This window comes from Sceloporus undulatus, chromosome 2 (assembly GCF_019175285.1).
Source record: "Sceloporus undulatus isolate JIND9_A2432 ecotype Alabama chromosome 2, SceUnd_v1.1, whole genome shotgun sequence".
Taxonomy (NCBI): Eukaryota; Metazoa; Chordata; class Lepidosauria; order Squamata; family Phrynosomatidae; genus Sceloporus; species Sceloporus undulatus.
In genome coordinates, this window is record NC_056523.1 from 293,805,523 (window position 1) to 293,825,169 (window position 19,647).

Genomic DNA, 19,647 nt, shown 5'->3' on the forward strand with positions numbered 1-19,647 from the left:
ATAATAATAATAATAATAATAATAATAATAATAATAATAATAATAATAATATTTATTTGTATTTCCCCACCTCTCCCAGTTGGAGATAATTTTAAGACACTGCAAAGTTTAATATTGTAGAACACTTTAAGGCCCACTGTAGAATGAGAAGAAAAATCAAATCCATACATGAATAAACCATATATGAATAAATCAATAAATTACCTGACCACTTTATTAATGTTCTGCAGGTTATGTTCAAATACAGGTTTCTTTGTGGACTGAACAATGTGAAAATTCAAAGGCTGGCAGATGTAAACTTGATCTGGGCCCATACCGTAGACTTGGCAACAGCAATGGAAGCAGCAGTGAAAAATGGAGGATTTACACCTAAATGATAATAAAACCCAGATGGAGTCCATGAACAAATTCTGGACTCCACGGCCAAAGGTTTCAAATCCCAGGGGAAAAAATCTGTCTGTTGTGGAAGAGTTCATTCAGCCTGTTTGCATAAAATGTCCCAGTACCACACATATCTAAAAAATGGACAGTCAGCCAAGGAAAGCAATATATTGAAGGGAATATACAACAATATATTGAAGGGAATATATCCTATTATGCTGAAAGAAAAACTGAAGGGTTGCTACTATGATGAAGAAGAAGGGATAGAGGAGGAACTTTGTGCTGTGTCATTAGGTGATGGTGGAAGAGAACTTCACAGGTAATTTTAGAGTTAAGTGATCATCTTTTATGAATGTATGAATGAATAAATAAATACAGAGAGAGATTTTACTGACAGTGATAAATGAATATACTGTATTTTCTGGCGTATAAGACTACTTTTTAACCCAAGAAAATCTTCTCAAAAGTCGGGGGTCGTCTTATACGCCGGGTGTCATCTTATAGGCCAGGTGCTGAAACTTCCAAGCCAGACTGGAGAATCTGCAGTCGCCGCATATAGTGGGGGGAGCTCAAAAATGGCTGTGGACGCATCCCCGCCATATGCAGCGATCATATGAAAGCAGCTACCACTCTGATAGTCTTGGAGACAGGGAGGGCTGGGCAGGCAGGGAGAGCTGACCAGTCCAAGCAGGCTTTGTATACAACAAGGTTTCCTGCTAAGTACTTGCATGTCATAAGCTTTTGAATTAAAATTACCATATTGAAATCAAATCTGATGGTTTTAAAAAAAATTATTTGGTGTCCATTGGAAGAGGGGTAGTCTTATACGGCGAGTATATCCCAAACTCTATATTTTAACTGGAAAAGTTGGGTGTCGTCTTATATGCCCAGTCGTCTTATATGCTGGAAAATACGGTACTTAATGGCAGTGTAAAGCAGTAAAGGCCAGATTGAAACTTCAGACCTATCCAAAGTACCAGTGCTGTGATCAGTAGGTAATCCCACACAATACAAAGAGCAATGGAGAAGGGACTTGCAAGATTTATGAACAAATGGAGAACAATTGACTTTAGTTGAAAAAAATGTAGAGGAGACTGGAATAAAATATAGAAATTGAACCACAGATAAAGGGTAACTGTATAGGAGGACCTGGATTCTCATCCTGCAGTGTTCCCAGAAGTATTCTGTACTATAAGGACAAAAACAGAAAACCACATTATATTGAGTCAGACCATTGTCCACTAAGTGCAGTACTGCCCACCACTCACTGGGAATAACTCTCCAGGATTTCAATCAGAAGCCTTGCTCAGTCCACCCAAAAAGCTCATTGAATGAAAGCAATTAAATGTCAATGTGAATGTACAAAAATCTGCTGCAATTTACATAATACACTTATGTATAGACTTCCCCGGGGTTAGTTCAGGGAGCATACTGAAAAAGTTATTTCTAGATATAATTCCCACAGTCTCTCAACCAGCATGGGATTCTGGGAGTAGTCCAAAAAAGTATAACGTCTCTAAGCTCTGGGTTAGATGTGCTTGACGAATTCACTTTGTGTAAATTCCGGTGTGCACATACCTCATTTTAGACTAAGATGAAAATGAAAGCATAATTATCCTTCAGAATCTGGAATCTGTGAAGCTTCCAGCTCAAAAGAAGCACACCTAGGTGCACTGTATTTTAGGAGAAAATTAAATTCTTTTAAAATTCTTTTTGTTGTGTGAGAAAATATTATTTAAATTTGTTTTTTAATACACTTTGCATTTGATTTAAAAACAACAACAACAACAACACTGTTTAATGTCCAGATGGGATTGAATGGACTCATAAATGATCATATGTGGAATTGAAACAGACTGCACATGTGCTCATCTGCCCTTTCCAAAATTATGCATGTCAGAAAAAATTCACATTACCTCCAATATAACTTGCAAAATGGACAATGTCATATTACAAGGGACAGCCAAAACAAACAAACAAATTGGTCCTAAAGCAGATCAAGTGTGAACTATCTCTGGGAGCTAAGATGACAAAGCTTAGGCTGGTGTACTTTGGACACATCTTGAGAAGGCACAAATCACTGGAAAAAACAATAATGCTAGGAAAGGTAGAAGAATGTAGAAAGAAAGGAAGGGCACATGCTAGATGGATAGACTGTATTAAAGTGATCATGAGTATGAGTTTGCAGGAGTTAGGCAAAGCAGTGGAAGACAGGGAGTCTTGGAGATGTCTCATAGTAGGATCGCCATGGGTTGAGGGCAGTTAACAACATAAAAAAAAAAAACCTAAAAGGAACTAAACACATCTGTGGATACTATAATATCTCCACATAAGACAATTTTTCCTTTTCACAAACAGAGGTTCTGCTGGCATAACTTGCAGGGGTTGAATATTTCAGAAAGTTAGATATTTATTTTGTATTAAAATGTATAGGCTGATTTTGAGTTCAAAGGTCCCTCAAAGTTGTACATTAGAAAATAAGACACAAATCAATCCTCATAGGCCTTAGGTTCCAAACTGTTTACCATCTTGGTTGCCCTTCACCTAGACACATTTTGGGATTCCACCTCAATTTTAGGAAGAACTTTCAGACAGTAAGAGCTGTTTGACATTGGAATTTGCTGCCTCGGGGAGTGGTGGAGTCTCTTTCCTCTGAGGCTTTCAAAGAGAGGCTGAATGGCCATCTGTCAGGGGTATTTTGATTGTGTATTCCCACATAGCAAGGAGTTGAACAGGATGGCCCTTGAAGTCTCTTCCCACTCTATGGTTTTATGATTCTACAATTCTATGATTCGGTGATATATTTGTAGATTGACAGCCAGTCTGGTATAGAGAGCTATAGGTTCACACCACTCCTTGACCATGGACTAGTGACTCTGGCCTAATCTGCACTGCAGAAATAATGCAGCCTGACACCACTTTAACTGCCGTGGCTCCATCCTATAAAAACCTGGGATTTGTAGTTTTGGGAAGTACCAGCAATCTTTGGCAAAGATGACTAACAACCTTGTGAAACTACAAATCCTAGAATTCCATATGACAGAGCTACATCACTTAAAGTGGTGTCAAACTACATTATTTCTACTGTGTAGATGCACCCTCTGTCTCCCTGCTGCACTTATTTTGCAGGACATATTGTGAGGATAAAGTGGCAGGGGCAGGGAGAACTGTATACATGAGCTTGAGCTATTTGGAGGAAAGGTAAGGCATGACGAAACTAATGCAATGAATATTGAGTATGGATGTTTCTCTAATTATTCCCCTAATAATGGTTTTTTGGTCACCCTTCTCTTTCCTCAGCACCCTCCCTTGCATTACAGAGAGCTTTTTGAAGTTGTTTCCTTGAGCGCATTCATAGACCAGGCATAAAATCTGCTTGGGTTTTTCCTTCACAGATGCATTTAGATTCTACCAAGATGCAGAGATTTGGGAAAATATTATTTTTGAGGATAAATCCCAGAATTTTTCAGCCAGCATGGCCAGTGCATATAATGGCTGGAAACTCTGAGGGTCCCCCAAGTAACTTTTCTTATTCTGATAGAATTGTGTGAGTTGGCTCCTTCAAATAAATTGCAGAATCACTTATGTGGCAACTACAGCTGTAAAAAGGTGTAGCAAAACTACTTTGCAAGCAATTAAAGTGAAATGACACTGAAAAGCTTTGCTCACAGCATCTTCATCATGTTAAAACTACAAGTTCCTTCCTGGAGAATTTACCTCTTGATTAAAATGGCAGTATGTTAAAAAGGAAAGAAAAAGATTATACAACTGATAACAAGGTGGATGTGGTTTGTGCAATTTCATATCTCACAGTGTATCATACTTCAGGGCATTCTAAACATTTCTAAATTTCCTTCTAGGAAAATAAATAGAACTTAGAAATAAGCATGTTTCCACCCTTGAATAATTTCTGGCTAATGAAATACGTGTCATTGACATGATACATTTTTATTTAAGATTAGCTTCCTTCTATCTTACTTTGAATAACTTGAATTTGAGGGGGGGAACAGTCATTCTGTATGTCAGGATATCTTGCTTTTGAAGGAATCATATGGTCTGAGGCATGCAATAATGGGGAAGCAAAACTGGGTCTCTCACTTGATATGTCTTACATCTAGGCCAAGTCTACAAAGTATGAGTCTACTACATGTCTCTCTCTTTCATTCACTGTTGTGATTTTCTTTAAAAAGTTTTAGGTTGTAGCAAAGACACTGTCAGAAGAATCAAATGCAGAAATATAGTAGGAGGGAGGGGGGCTTCCTACAGTGTCAGAATAACCAGATTTGCTTGAATGGGGCATTGGTTTGAAAGCTCCTAAGGATGCCGAGGGATATAAAATAAATAAATAAATAAATAATCTTTATGAAGTGACTTGAACTATACTTCTCAGTGACTATTTTCTGGACTTTATCCCATGAGCTCCATTCTCATCATGATTGCACTAATGAAAGAAAGCACATACACACCTGTTTGGGAGCAATCCTTATCACACATGTATTCAATTATGGGACTACGGCTGTTTCAGCTATGGATGGTCTCACACTCTCTTTCTCAGACTGTTTCTTAATCTTCCTGCCTGATCAATTGATCTACCCAAAATGCATCATGCTTTCTATTTTTATTTCTCTTTTTAACACAATTTAGCAACTATAGTCATGTGATGATGGAGTGGGGGAGAGAACTACAACTGGATGCTTATCACATGGGAAGGTGATGCAACAGCAGCATGATTGACAGCTATTGATGGGTTTTGCCCATCAATTAAAAGGTGTGCCACAGCCACAGGTCAAAGCTTCTGATTTGAAAAAAAATGGCTACCGAAGCGACTGATGGGGCCCAAATTCAACCCTGGAGGCAATGAGAAGCTGTTTTGAGGGGAAAGTCCGTGCAATAAAATCAGCGTGACTTCTGAATTTGGCTCAAATTCGGAAGAGGTAAGTCAGCCATTAGAGGCAGTGCGATCTCAGTTTACATCAATGGAAGCAGGTTGAGGACAGAGGGCTGAAGTGGGAAGAGAAGACAGAAAATTGGATATTTTAAAATCGGTTGAAAAAATGTGATGACAGATGATGAATCAGGACTATCCCTGCCAAACTGAGAGAGTTGGAGGGCATGCAGCTTCTCAGCCTGGTTCCAATAGTAGGATAAGATATCTGGCTAATGGACAGTTCACACAGTCCTCTAAATGTGGCTAGATATGGCAGAATTAATCTTTTGGCCACATGTTTGGGCATCTGGCCTACAACCGGATCTCATGAAAATTTACTCAGAATACTACCTGTGTTTAACCTGCACAGGACTCAAGCCCAAAATGTGAGGGCTTTTGCTAAAACTTGTTAGCATACTTATCTTCTAGCTATCTTTTTCAATCTCTGGTATTTTTACAGACCTTGCCCTTCTTAAGGACTATGCTTGTTTTCTCTAAGAGTGCCCTCAATTGCCCCTGCAAGGAGGGAAGGATGTACTGGCACAGTTTATGCAGATTTCCTCCAACAGCCATTGGGTTTCTTTGCCTGTGCTTGCCTCCGGATCTTTACTTGCTCTCTTAGTCTCTGCATGTTTTAATACCTTTTAACCTTCATTTTTGGAGATCTATCAATTTTTTCCTGTACGATCTTGAGTTCTTTTAAAAAGTCTATTCTGTATGTATTCTAATAACAAGTTGAAGTCTTGACTGGGATTTAGTACCTTATTTTCAAGCTTCCTTATCCAAGCTTTTGTGTGTGGTGGGGGGAAATCACAAAGAATTCTTGTTTCTTTGTTTCTGTTTGAGAGAGAGAGCATTTCCAAAAAGAGGCCAGACACAATGTTCCTCTATGCTGTTGTATATATCACGATCTGATTTTTAATAACTATTTTGAAAGTAACACTGGAGTGTTAAAAGGATTCTTTCCACTCAGCCAAAAACTCCAGAGTAGATAGAAGAGCTCCAAAACAAAGACTGGCCTCTTGAGAGAAGGCTTGAGATGTCCAATGTCCCCTTGACTGTACTAGAGCCCTGCCTCTCATAATTCAAGGGTTCCCAAAATAGCAAGCAGCTGATGGTGTTGCGGTGAAGGGAGGGAAAGCAACATGCCAGGGGACAAAGTTGATCATTTAGTCCACTGGAGGACCTAGAAATGTCTAGAGATATGTTCTCTCTAGGCATTTTCTAATTCTTCCCATGTGATTCTATGGTATGCATCTGGCACAAGCTGATCATAGAGTCACGCTGGAGGACCTAGAAATGCCTAGGGACGTGTTCTCTCTAGGAATCTCTAGGTCTTCCAACACAACTGTATGGTCAATCTATGGCAGAAGTCATTCATTTCAACAGGATTCACTATTATCCATAGTTTTGCATTTTCATGGTAAGTCTGGAACATATTCCACATGAATAGGGGAGTGATACTGTAGTCTGCTTCCTCACACACACACATATACAGGTATGGTATTTAGCTGTCCTCAGGTGTGGTGAGGGGCAGTGTTCCATCAGGAATGTAGTATACAACCACTCATCTGCTCAACTGCTGTTTGCAGAGTGGCTTACCCTTAGCATTAGTGTTTTAGGCTGGCTGTGACTAATTATTATTATTATTATTATTATTATTATTATTATTATTATTATTACACACCCTCCAACATTTTACAAACGAAAACTGGGAACACATGTGGACAAGCAACATAAGATTTATTAATGTTATTAATGAGAAAGAACACACAAATTAGGAGAGTCTGCTCCATTTTGATTTTGCCTGAGCCTAATGCAAGGGTGGGCAAAATGTGATTGTTTTTGTGGCACCCACGGCACCCAGGAATCAAAAGTTGTTGTTGGTGTTGCTCCAGAATGCCCCCTAATGCATTTTTAGGGGTGTGGAAGGCATTTCCACCAGCTTTGGTGGAATAAATAAAGAGTAGAGATGAATGGATCTCTTCCAGTGGGCTTATCCACCGGACTCCATATAAAAGATTATGACAATTGCTCCACTCCTGACTATGATTTTTGGCTATTGATGAACTGATGAATTGTTATTTTAGAGAACTAATAGGAATGCCAGTTAATTCAGTATTAGTGTTATGCTGATCTCATTTGTATTATTTTATTATTTTTACTGATGTAATCCCGCCTTGATCCTTGGGAAAGGTGGGAAATATAAACATTATTATTATTATTATTATTATTATTATTATTATTATTAATGCTACAGCTACAGCACATTCTGAATGTCCATTTTCCTTCTGAGCAATCCCCAATTAAAGGCTTGCAGAAACAAAAAGTCTTCACCTGCATGCAAAAACATAGTTGGAGGTGTTTGTGGCACAAATCAAACTTCTCTAGGAAGGGAGTTTCAGAACCTAGAAGCAGCCATGGAGAAGGCCTTCTCCTATCTCCCCATCAGATGTACCTTTGATAGAGAGAGAAGGGCCTCTCTAGTAGATCTCAAAACAGGGCAAGGCTCATATGGGGAATAAGGTCATTTAGACAACTTGCACCCAAGTAATAACTATCTCAAGTACATCAGATGGTGATTTGACATATCTGAAGCTCCTGGTGTAAGAAGAGATGGTGGAAATACAGATAAGGTCTTAAGAGCAATAGGATGTCTGACACATGACTGGGCAAGCGAGTGACAATTTGCAGATGGTACTGGTAAACTTCTGAATATTTTTTTTACTCCACAGGTATTTTCTTCTGTATGAAAACTTGTTTAGACAGCATTTGTTGATATGAATAAAGCCATTTGTGGTAAATGGTCTTAAACACAACAAATATTAGAAGGCTCAAATTTATCAGCAGAGAAAACAGGTTTGTACTATGGTGTAAACTGCACATCCAAGTAGAATATAAATCCCATAAGAGGTCATTTTATAAGTAATCTTTTAAAAAAGGTTTGTAGTTTCACATATGCAAATGGCCATTTGATGTTGCAGTCACTAAACGCAGATATGAACTAGCATGTTAGATCAGCCTTTGCATAACAGTGTCACAAGTATTTATGTTTTCAAAAATGGAGGATCAAACTTGTCTACCCTTCTTGTTCCTTTGATTCCTTAGGGTTATTCCAGGTGAAGCCTAAAGCTACTGCATGACCTGCTAGACTGGGCCTCATTTGACTGTCTGCAAACACCTGGAACTCTTGTATTTTTGGGTCTTTGTAGTAGGTCTAATAATGGCATTGCACTGATAACAGCTTTGGAATTTTTCTTTTGGCCAGTTACCTTTGCTTTTTAGTGTCAGAAGTGTAGTTCAATTTAGTCATTGGCCCCAAGTCAATAAAAGAAATAGAACTTGAAAAGCCACAATAAAATGTGTTAAAAGACAAATAAAGAGGAGGGGACCAAGTTATGGGAAGAAAACTTTAAGGAGCTTGATATATTACACTTGGGGAAGAGAAGACTGAGAGATATACCCTCTTTAAAATACATTTTATTTATTTTATTTATATCCTGCCTTTCTTCCAGCACAGAACCCAAAGTGACTCATAACAAATTAAAACAAAGTACCACTAAAGAATTATTAATACAGCTGTTAACAAAACAATTAAACAAACAGTTCTATTAAAAACACAAAGGTAAAACCATTTAAAACATGTTGAAAACATATTAAAATAGAAAAGCCCAGCATACCTCATTAAAAACATCTTATAAAATAAAAGCCAAATGCTTGTCTTAAAGAAAAAATGAAAACAAGGAAGGTGCCAACTGAACTCTTGTAGGAGGGACTTCTACAACTTGGGAGCAGCTACTGAGAAGGCTTTCTCTCTTATCTTTTTCAAACATGCCCATCAGGTGGGGCAACAGAGAGAAACCTCTTCCCCCGAAGCTCTTAAATTTTGGCCAGGTTCATAGAGAGGAGGAACCCTGGTGGTGCAGTGGTTAAAAGCCAGTACTGCAGCTGCTCACTCACAAACCACAAGGTTGTGAGTTCAATCCCAGCCAGAGGCTCAGGGTCGACTCAACCTTGCCTCCTTCTGAGGTCGCTAAAATGAGTACCCAGCTTGTTGGGGCAATTAGCTTATGTTGTAAACCACTTAGAGTCTGCTTAGTGTGGCATGAAGCAGCATATAAATGAAGCTGCTATTGCTATAGAGAAAGATACAGTCTCTCCAGAAATCTAGACCCAAGCTGTATAGGACTTTAAAGGTCATAACCAGCATGTTGAATTCTGCCTGGAAACAGAGTCTGAAGGAATATCATGTAGAAGATGGAGCAAGGTGGTTTTCTGCTATTACAGCAGCTAGGATACAAACCAATGGAGTCACATGGAAGGAAAAGAGATTTCACTTAACCATTAGGAGTAACTTCCTGATGATAAGAGATGTTCAACAATGGAACAAACTGCTTCAGCATGTGATTTATCTGTCTCTTCCTGAATACCAGGGCATAGGACTAGATGGCTCTTGCTGTCTCTTCCAAGTCCATGATTTTATGATTCTATAAACACATTCACCACCTCTAAATCCAGTATGGCTTCTTTTTCTTCCAGTTGACTGTCTTGTGCATGATCCTTTCTCCCTTGCTCTACATTGTAGGCTTAATTTTCATGGGTGCTGCTGTCAGGATGTTATTGAGGGCAAATTTCTCCTGCTGCTTATCTTTTTACTTAGCCATCTGGTATGCTTATCTGCTAACCAATGAAAGCACAGAGTGCAGTATCTTTATATGTATCTTATTAATCACCTAGCAGTTCAGAACTGAAACCTGATGGAAGAAAACATGACTTCCAGACAAACATTACCATCCCTCATATAAGACTTATCAAATGAACACATTCTCAATCTATGCCTAAAGAATAATTTCTTAGATTTTTATTTTTTTAAAAAAAATCAGGAATGATACAAGCTGCAATTGTGGTGAGGAAATACAGAAAACACTAGGCAAATACAAATCTTTTTATTGAATAATAGTCTACCTGCCCAAAGTGAGCATACAAGGTGATATCAAGACAAACAGATCCAAGATTGGTATTACTGATCCTATTCACTTCTCCTGTAGATTTTCCCAGGTCTTTTATATCTGACTCTTTCTAATTTTTATTTGTATTTTTAGTTGGCTGCTTGCAGATTTCCCTCAAACTCCAAATATACTTCATTTTCTTCCTTCTTAAAAATGACTCTTTCTTGTAGGCTAATTATGATATTGTTCTTTTTTATTATGTTTCTAAATTGCTAGAATCATGTTCTACTTGCTAGGGATGCCTGAGGATTTCAACTGTTGTGAATTCAGATGTGAACTGGCCTGATCCCATCAAGTCAGAATTTAGTTATTCACTGGCTGTAGTGCTAGTCCAAATGTTCCACTGTGAATCTCAACTCAAAAAAGTATCCAAATTCATTTCTAAAGGCATAGTTTGAAAATACGTACGTGCAGAAATGGCATTTTGAAACAAAGTACATTTAAGAACCAATCCTATGTTGCTTATCTTTCATCTTTGATTTCTTTACATTCTCCTCAATCTTTGCATTCTTCTCCTTCTCTCTCACTTGTTAAAACATATCTCTTCTTTTGTCTTATATCTTTGTGCTTTTTACTTATTGCTTATTATCCATGCAGCTTTCCCCTAGTTATAAGTTTAACTGATTCTCTGCATGCATGTTTGTGTGTGTGTGTGGGGGGGGGGGGGGGCTTTAACTCTCACTTATGCTAGTTTGCTGATGTTTAATTGGTTTGGCCTTCACATCCTCTAATTTTTATCTTTTAAACTTTATTGATAATTTCTTTGTTAAATAGGGGTTTTCTTTATAGTATAGTACCTAGTTTTCAGCTCATTTACATGTGATCACTGCATTATACATACAGTGTGTCTGCATTAACTCATCAATCCCATTTTTAGTCTGCCTTGATCAAGAGGATAGTCTCAAGATGTTGGATAGAATAGAAACACCCTTCAAGAGCTCAGAAATCCAAGAAATAATGTTTCTTGGCAGAGAAAAGGGGGTCCATAAAATTCTCCACTGCAATAAAGTCAAGTAATTAAAGTGCCATTTTGGATAAGAACATGATATTTTTTGAATGGTGAGGTTGCATAATATATGGCCATAAATAAGTGTTTAAATCAGAGATTTTATGTCTTTGCATGACCTTTTTTAAAAAAATTAATTAACTCTCCAAATGTTGCAGTTCTCCAAGAAGCAAGTAACCTGTACAGTTACCAACTGTTGCAATAAATGTTGTAGAGTAGGAGTCTGTGATCTCAAAAAAGAAGTTGAGCAATGTCATACACACAAGGCATTGGATGTCATCCTGTGATGACATCTTTTCTGGTTTTAGATTCATGTTGGTATCACATACGTCAGATGGAATACATAAATTCCCTTGTTGCCCAAAGTCCATTCCACATTACTTACCACATTAAGGACTACATGCTTGTTGAAGTATTTCTTTCTGCCAGTATTGTACTTGAGGCCATGAGATCTAGAGATATAAAAGGCGGTATGTAAGTCTCTCCCTCCCTCTCTCACCAAGGACAAAGTGTTCCCAACACTCATCCTTTGTCTAGTTTTCACCTGCTCATTCTGAAGCCTTAGATATTCCTGGTGCACAGCATAAACTTCAAAGTTATTTGCAAAAGGATTTAAAGGTTTGCCATTAAAATAGAACATTTTCCACAAACAGGAGGTTTCCCTCTCCCTGAACACACGCTCCCTAATTTCTTTGTTTATTTCCATTTAACCTAAAGGGCCACTTTCTCCCTACTGCTGTTCAAAATGGTCCAGGACAAACAAACAAAAAAAGAGTTTAATTTAAAACATGTTACTTCTGGAAATAGCAACCTAGAATAAGAACACGGAAAAAGAAAACAGTATCAGTTGAAGTGGAGGTGCGAATTCTGCAGTGCCCTAGATCAGTGGTGTGGTGAAGGCAGGGCTTGTAGGGTCATAGCCCCAGGATGATGTCTGCCACCTTTATTGCTCTGACCTTTGCCAGCCCATGGTATTTTGAGGGGGAATAGTTATCCTTCACTGCACTCTAATGTTGTGAGCTATCTCTGTTATAATCCACAGGTTTTGGGGGTGGTTTGCCCTTGAATGAGCAAGTAAGACCCATAAGCTTCACAAAAGACTGGTAGAGAGAAAAACTGTGAGAACAGGGGCCCACTCACATTAGAGTTATAGTGCTACGATTCCACTTTAACAACCATGGTTCTGTCCTGTGGAATCCTAGGATTTGTAGTTTGGGGGGGTAGGATTTTCAGGGGCAATACAGATGGGAGGCTGGAAGCTGCCCCTTCCTGCCCTGGGTTGGTGCCGCAGAAGCCTCATGCTATGGCACTGACCCACTCTCTAAAAGAAGCTGCTCTGAGCAGCTTCCTGGAAGGGGCATCATAGGTGTGCTTGCACGCCATGCTGATGCCCCTCCAGCCAGCACCGTTTGGGCACTGAATGCCATGGACATCACAATGGCTCACGCCATGTAGATGGGTGCACACCATGATGGTGGCGGGACAGCGGAACTAAGGCTCGGAGCATTGAGTGCACCACCCGAGTTCAGCCCTAGTACGCAGTCAGTCTGGCACAAAGTGCTGGTCTGTACTGCCTCTTAGTCAGAGCACCCTAGTGCCTCACCAAACAATAAACCATAGGATTCCATAAGATGGAACTATGGCAGTTGAAGTAGAATAACATTGCTATTATTGTGTAGAACAAATGGGCCTCTGGATTGTTGATAAGGATCAAGTCAGCTACCTGCCTTTTTGGATTTTCTTCACAGGGGCTATCATGATAAGGGCCAGATTACATCATTATATCACTGATCCAGATGTTGTTAAATAGCCCTAGCTAGTATATGTAAAAGGAAGGAATACTGGGAGCTGAGACTGAACAATCTCTGGAGGAATTCAGAGCAGGCAGAACACATGAGTCTTTACAAAATGATGAAAGACCACAGATGCATCAACACTCCCACCATGCCTTTTACCAGAAAGAGTTCCATCTGGGCACCAGCAGTGAAAATACTTTGCTCTGAGGGTGTCCAGTATCTAGAAAGTGGTGGGGAACTATCAAAGAGCCAGGGGCCAATCTTGCCCCAGACACCCTCATGGGCCCTCCATGCACCACATTCCCTAGTATACCAAAATCATTTTTCTCTCCATACTTTTGTCCTTTTTAAAAACAGCAACAACAACATAACTATATTGTAAAAGACAGTGGCCAGTCTGTTGGACATTTCTTCCAAAATATTTACCAAATATCTATCAAAAAAAACTTAATGATTGGATTGAAGTTAACGAGATAATAACAGAAGAACAGGCAGGTTTTCGAGGCACTCACTTAACAATCATTGTTTTGTGTTATGCAATCTCATTCACAAATATGTCAGATTGAAACAAAAGTGTTTCTATGTTGCATTTATTGATTTCTCAGCAGCCTTCGACTCTATCAGCAGAGAACACCTTTGGGATAAACTAAGCAAAATATCTATAGATAAAAGATTGCTGATGCTGATACAAGCCCTCCACTCTGATACTAAAATTCAAGTCAGATTAGATACCACTGGCTTGTTAACAAACCCAATATCAACTACTCAAGGTGTCTGCCAAGGCTACCTGCTAGCACCAGCACTGTTTAAAGTTTATGTTAACTCATAAATAACTGATTTAAGGGACAATGACAACTATGTACCCCCTAAACTGGGACCTAGGAAAATATCAGTTCTAATGTATGCAGATGACACTATTTTATTGTCACAATCACAACAAGGCTTAAGGAGATTATTAAAAGCTTTTAGTCAACTAGCAACACAGGAAAAGTTGAAAATTAATTATAAAAAACCAAAAATACTAGTTTTTGCTAATAGATATAAAAACATACATGGCAAATTGATGGGCAACCCATAGAAAAAGTGAAGTCCTTTAAATATCTAGGACTAAATTTCTCCTCAACTGTCTCTTGGAGTTGTCACTTTAAAAATATGAAAGCAATTGCTACTAATACAGCCAACTCTTTATTAAGATTTTATTGGAGCAGAGGTGGTAAACAGGTCCCTCCAGCCATTAAAATTTATGAGGCTAAAGTTATAGCTCAGATGTGATATGGGGTTGAAATATGGGGGCCTAAGATAAAATCCAACTTGGAAACAGTTCAAAATAACTACTTACAAGCAATTTTGGGTCTGCCCAAAGGAACTGAGACCTCTATCCTTCGGTTAGAAGGTGGGCTCCATACTGTAAAGGCCATTACTCAGGTTCAAACAATTAAATACTGGCTGAAATTTACTAAAGAGATAGGAACAGTTCTTGTATTGATTGGTTTCAAAGAAATGTTGGAATCTGAAAACAAAACATTTTTATCCCGGAACCAAGAAATTTTACAACTTATTGATTTGTATGGGCTCTCAAAGGATTTGTTGTGCTCTTTAAACTATCATACAGCTGTAAAATATATGAAGTCCCACATCTTGAAACATGACTTTCAATTACATTGTACCTCTGTTGGCCTGTCAAAATGTGCCAAACTTCCTTTCCAAACAAGCTACCCACAATACTTAAATAATATAACTAACTTCAAATAGAGATATGCCTTCACAGTCCTAGGCTGTCAGTCTATGACCACGGCTGTGGTGTAAGGGCGTTATCAAAGGACCACATGGGAAGAAAGAGTTTGCCCACGTGGTTCCAACACAGTTGAAGACCTATCTCATTACCTGTTGGAATGTCCAATTTATAAAGATATAAGAAATGCCCTATACAAAGAATTAGGATTGGTATCAAACAACTATGACTCTGATTTACATTTAATCGTTTTGTTATTAGGGAACACCAAAACAAGTATCTCTGAAAAGGTCATAAGGAGGAAGCACTGTAAAGACAATGGTTGGGTTACAGGAGAGATCTGAATCTCTACTATCCCTGAATATTTCCAGCTCTATAATTCAACCATGTATAGTCTGTGTATTTGGTTCTTATGCCTATCTAGATTTATCTGAGCCCTCATTTTTGTCTTTGCTTTTCTCTGCGATATTCTGTTTTAAAGATGATTTTAACTTTGTAAGCAATGTATTATTTTATAATGTATTTGATGTGTTTGATGTTCTATTTTATTATTTTTTTCTGCTTTTATGAATTTTTACAATGTATTGATGTTATATTTGTTTTGACAGATTGCTTTCTTTTTGTAATGGCATATACTACACAAATAAACTTATTTACTTACTTACTAGTGGCCAACATCCTACACTGAACAGTAAAGTATAGTAATAATGTGTAGCAAGGAGATTTAGGACAGGTGTAAAGGGCAAGAATATAACAACCTGGACCCTAGTCAGGTTGCTATAAAAAAATCATCTGCCTGTGCAAGTCAAAATGACAGCAGAGGTTTGAGGAAATTTAACAATACTTTACTTAACAGAAGTCTCAAAAAAAACCTGAAGCAAACTGAACAATATGAATAGCACAGTACAAAATCTTGATTCAGTAGCATGCATACATTGTCTTACCATGAGAGCAACATGGATACCAGAATTCAATGAATGCTTCCAAGACCCAGTAGATCCACAAGGCAATTATACCTTTCTAATTAATTAATACAATCAGCTGGCTTGTTACCATGGTCTACATCTGCCTGCTCACTAGATTCTCATCCAGTCACAACTTATTACCTGGACAAAAAATGTACTTGTTATTGCTAATTGCTTGGATAAGTCCTTTAAAATTTGAACTAAAACCCAGGGTGGATTCAGTGCCCAACTTGCATGCAAGCCAGAAACTTTCATGTGAGTAAGGCATGCAGATTCATATTTCATTGACATTGACATTATACTGTGACACATCATGAATTAGATGCGTCACTGTGCTTTCCAACAGAATTGCTGGGGTGTGTGTGTGTGTGTGTGTGTGTGAAGAGGAATGAATTTAAAATGAAACAAGTGTGGAGGTTGGTTTGCTTATCAAAGCAATCAGGTTGCTTTGCCTCCAAATGTGCATTTTATTTATTATGTTTACCTATCAGATAGCAAGCTGAAGCTATTTAAATTATTTGGCCAAGAAAAACCAAGCATATGATTTTTCCAACAAGCCTGGAGTGCATGTGCAAACATGAACTAACACCACTCTGAGCTCTACTTCTGATAATCTTGCACTGACTGCTTTTTATGAGTCTGAAATGAATAAATGGCCTAGTTTAAATTACATCCTGTACTAGAGATCTGGGCATACAAGTCAATTCACTTTAAATTACGTGACCATTTCTCCGTATACCAGGATCATGGTACATGGCTCACAGATAGACACTGGCACGTTTACGCTGATCACTCTCTTGCAAGGATAAACTGTTCTTGAACACTTTCTCCAATGGTTTAGAAAAAGAAAAGTCAAAACCCCCATCTATTTTTGCAGTGTTGGCTCCTAGCTTTGGCTTCTTTTTGCAAATTTCATTTGGGAAGGCAAAACAAATTCAGGATGTGATTGTCCACTATTTATAATGTTCTTGGCCAGAGTTTATGATTCTATCATATTCTTTTCACATTTGGGGGACTGCCTCTTGTCCCAAAATGTTATTTGGAATAATCATCCTGCTCCTGGTATCCCTGAAGCTTCTCTCTCACTCCTGGCTGATGGCTCCCAAATCAGGGAGGTAATGAATCTACTCTTGGCTTAAAACTGAATTTAGGATTCCAGATTCTGAACTTATCTGGGGGGATGACAAAACAGAATTAGAAGGAACAACTATTAATTTTTTGCAAGTACATTTCATCCCTTGAGTGACAGATAGTGACAAAATAAAATCTGAAGTAGATTCCTTGTCCAACTAAGATGGAAGCCACCAGCCATCCAGCCTTATGTGTTGTAAGGCCTATTTCTAGTGATGTAAAGAATATTCTTCAAAATTTGAAAAATAATAGAAACTGGTAGAAATTTCTATTATTTGAAAAATTCGAAAGCATTATAAAGAGAAGAAATTCTGAGCATTTCTTGATGAAGTGAAGAGACGAGACTATCAGCTGACAATTCGAAGGCCAGGATTTGGGTATTTTGTGTAAGAAAAGCTATCATTCATACTGTTTTTTACCAGAGGCTATTTCCTTTGTTAGGGTGATGTCCCCCCATCTTTGCCCACAGCTTTGCTTTGACAAACAAAAAAGAACAAAGGTGGTGGTGGATAAGACCTTCTCCCCTTTATGTCATGCTCTGCCATTCAAATTCTCACAGAAGAGAAGAAGGGGGTAGCATTGGAAGGGATTCCCAAGGGTCATCTCATCCAACCACCTTTTTGGAAACACCACACTCTCATTCATGGTATTCTGAACTCTCCTTGCCAAAAATAAAATAACAAAATGAATGATAGGTTTGCTTTACCATCACTCATGGATATTCTGAACTCGCCTTTTCAAATAAATAAATAAATAAATAAGTAAAATATTTTTATAAGGTGCATCACAACACCTTACCAAAAAAAATTAAAATGCAAAATAAAAATAGATTTGCCTTAGCATCACCTTGAGAGAGCTGGACAGAGAGGTTTGTCATGCCCTGCCTCGGAGGCTGAGACAGTGTGACCCTCACATGGGGTGCAAAGGCAGGCATTCCTAGCATTGGAAGGGATTCCCAAGGGACATCTTGGCATGCACGCACACACACATACACACACACACACACACACGGCACACCTGAAGGCACACACACACAAACCCAATCTCAACAAATAAACTTTGATTGAAACCCCAAAAAGAAATGGTAGAGTTGGGGGGAACCTCAAGGACTATCCATTCCAACCCCCTTCTTCTATGAAGGAATACATAGGAATACATAGGATCCTAGAGGACATGTAGTCTGACCCTCTGTTTAACCTCATGATGGCAATAGATGATGTGACCAACCAAGGGTTTTCTTGGCATAAAGAGGAGTTTTGCCATGGGCTGCTCCTGAAGCTGAGACAGTGTGACCCTAACAGAAGGGGCTGGAGTGGGGTGGCAAATGGCAATGCTTTTCTGCCAAGCAGGAATTCTGCCATGGAGGAATCTTAGCATTGGAAGGGATTCCCAAGGGTCTTCTCATCCAACCCCCTTTTTGGATACATCACACTCTCTCATTCATGGATATTCTGAACTCTCCTTGCTATATATGCAAAATAAAAGTAGGTTTGCATTAGCATCAGCCTGAGAGAGATGGAGAGAGAGGTTTGTCATGCCCTGACTCTGAGGTTGAGAGAGTGTGACCCTCACAGAAGAGAAGAAGGGGCAGGGTGGGCTGATATGGCAGGAATTCTGCCATGGATAAAACCTACCATTCGAAGGGATTCCCAGGGGTCATCCAACCCCCCCCCCTTTTCTACCATGAAGGAATCCCTAGGAGTTGCAGTTGAAGCTGAGAGCATGTGACTTGCCCAGTGAACTATGGTGAACTGGGAGGCTAGTGTTCTAATCCCAGCTCAGCCATGTAACTCCACAAGGTGACATTGGGTAAGTCACACACTCTCGTTCATGGATATTCTGCACTCTCCTTGTCTATTATTATTATTATTATTATTATTATTATTATTATTATTATTATTACATGACCTTAACATCACCATGGGAGAGGTGCAGAGAGAGAGTTGGCCATGCCCTGCCTCTGAGGCTGAGAGTGCTGATCCCAGCTCAACCATCCTGTCTCAAAAATCTTCTCAGCTATTAGCTAATCCCTCATATGTATAGATAATATTTATGCTACATATTTCTTTCTACCCCTTCCCTGCCCAGGAATGGGGTTTTCTTTTTAATTGCTTTTCCCAGGGCTGAAGAATCCTGTTATGCTCTTGCACACAGCTGGACTGGACTGCATGACCCTTGGGGATCCCTTTATTTCTCCATAGACAGGCAGGCAAAATATTACTTTAGCATTATTATTATTATTATTATTATTATTATTATTATTATTACTTCACTGGGTGACCTTGGGCAAGTCACAGGCTCTCTCAGCTTCAACTCCAACTCCTAGGTATGGTATTCCTTCATGGTAGAAGGGGAGTTGGATGATCCCTGGGATTCCCTTCGAATGCTAGGCTTTATCCATGACATAATTCATGCCATTGCACCTAACCCTGCCCCTTCTTGAGAATTCCTGCTTGGCAGAAGAGCATTGCCATTTGGCACCCCACCCCTCCCCTTCTCATCTGTGAGGGTCACACTGTCTGAGCTTCAGGGGCAGCCTATGGCAAAACTCCTCTTTATGCCAAGAAAACCCTCAGTTTGTCCCATATTCCAGTGCCATCCTGATGTTGAACAGTGGTCAGACTACATGTCCTCTAGGATCCCATGTTGGACTGGATGGTCCTTGAGGGTCCCCCCAACTCTAGCATTTCTTGCTGGGGC

The 19,647-nt window shown here is 39.0% G+C and overlaps 1 long non-coding RNA gene across 1 annotated transcript in view; it reads right to left on the reverse strand.

The window, feature by feature from the left end:
- The window catches only part of LOC121923581, a 48,910-nt gene extending 33,017 nt beyond the window's left edge, over positions 1-15,893 (reverse strand). Inside the window, exons 1-2 of the long non-coding RNA XR_006102403.1 lie at positions 15,796-15,893; positions 11,709-11,775 (exon numbers count right to left, since the gene is read on the reverse strand). This is a non-coding gene — a long non-coding RNA (uncharacterized LOC121923581). The remainder of the gene's footprint in view (positions 1-11,708; positions 11,776-15,795) is intronic.
- Positions 15,894-19,647: the final 3,754 nt, after the last annotated feature.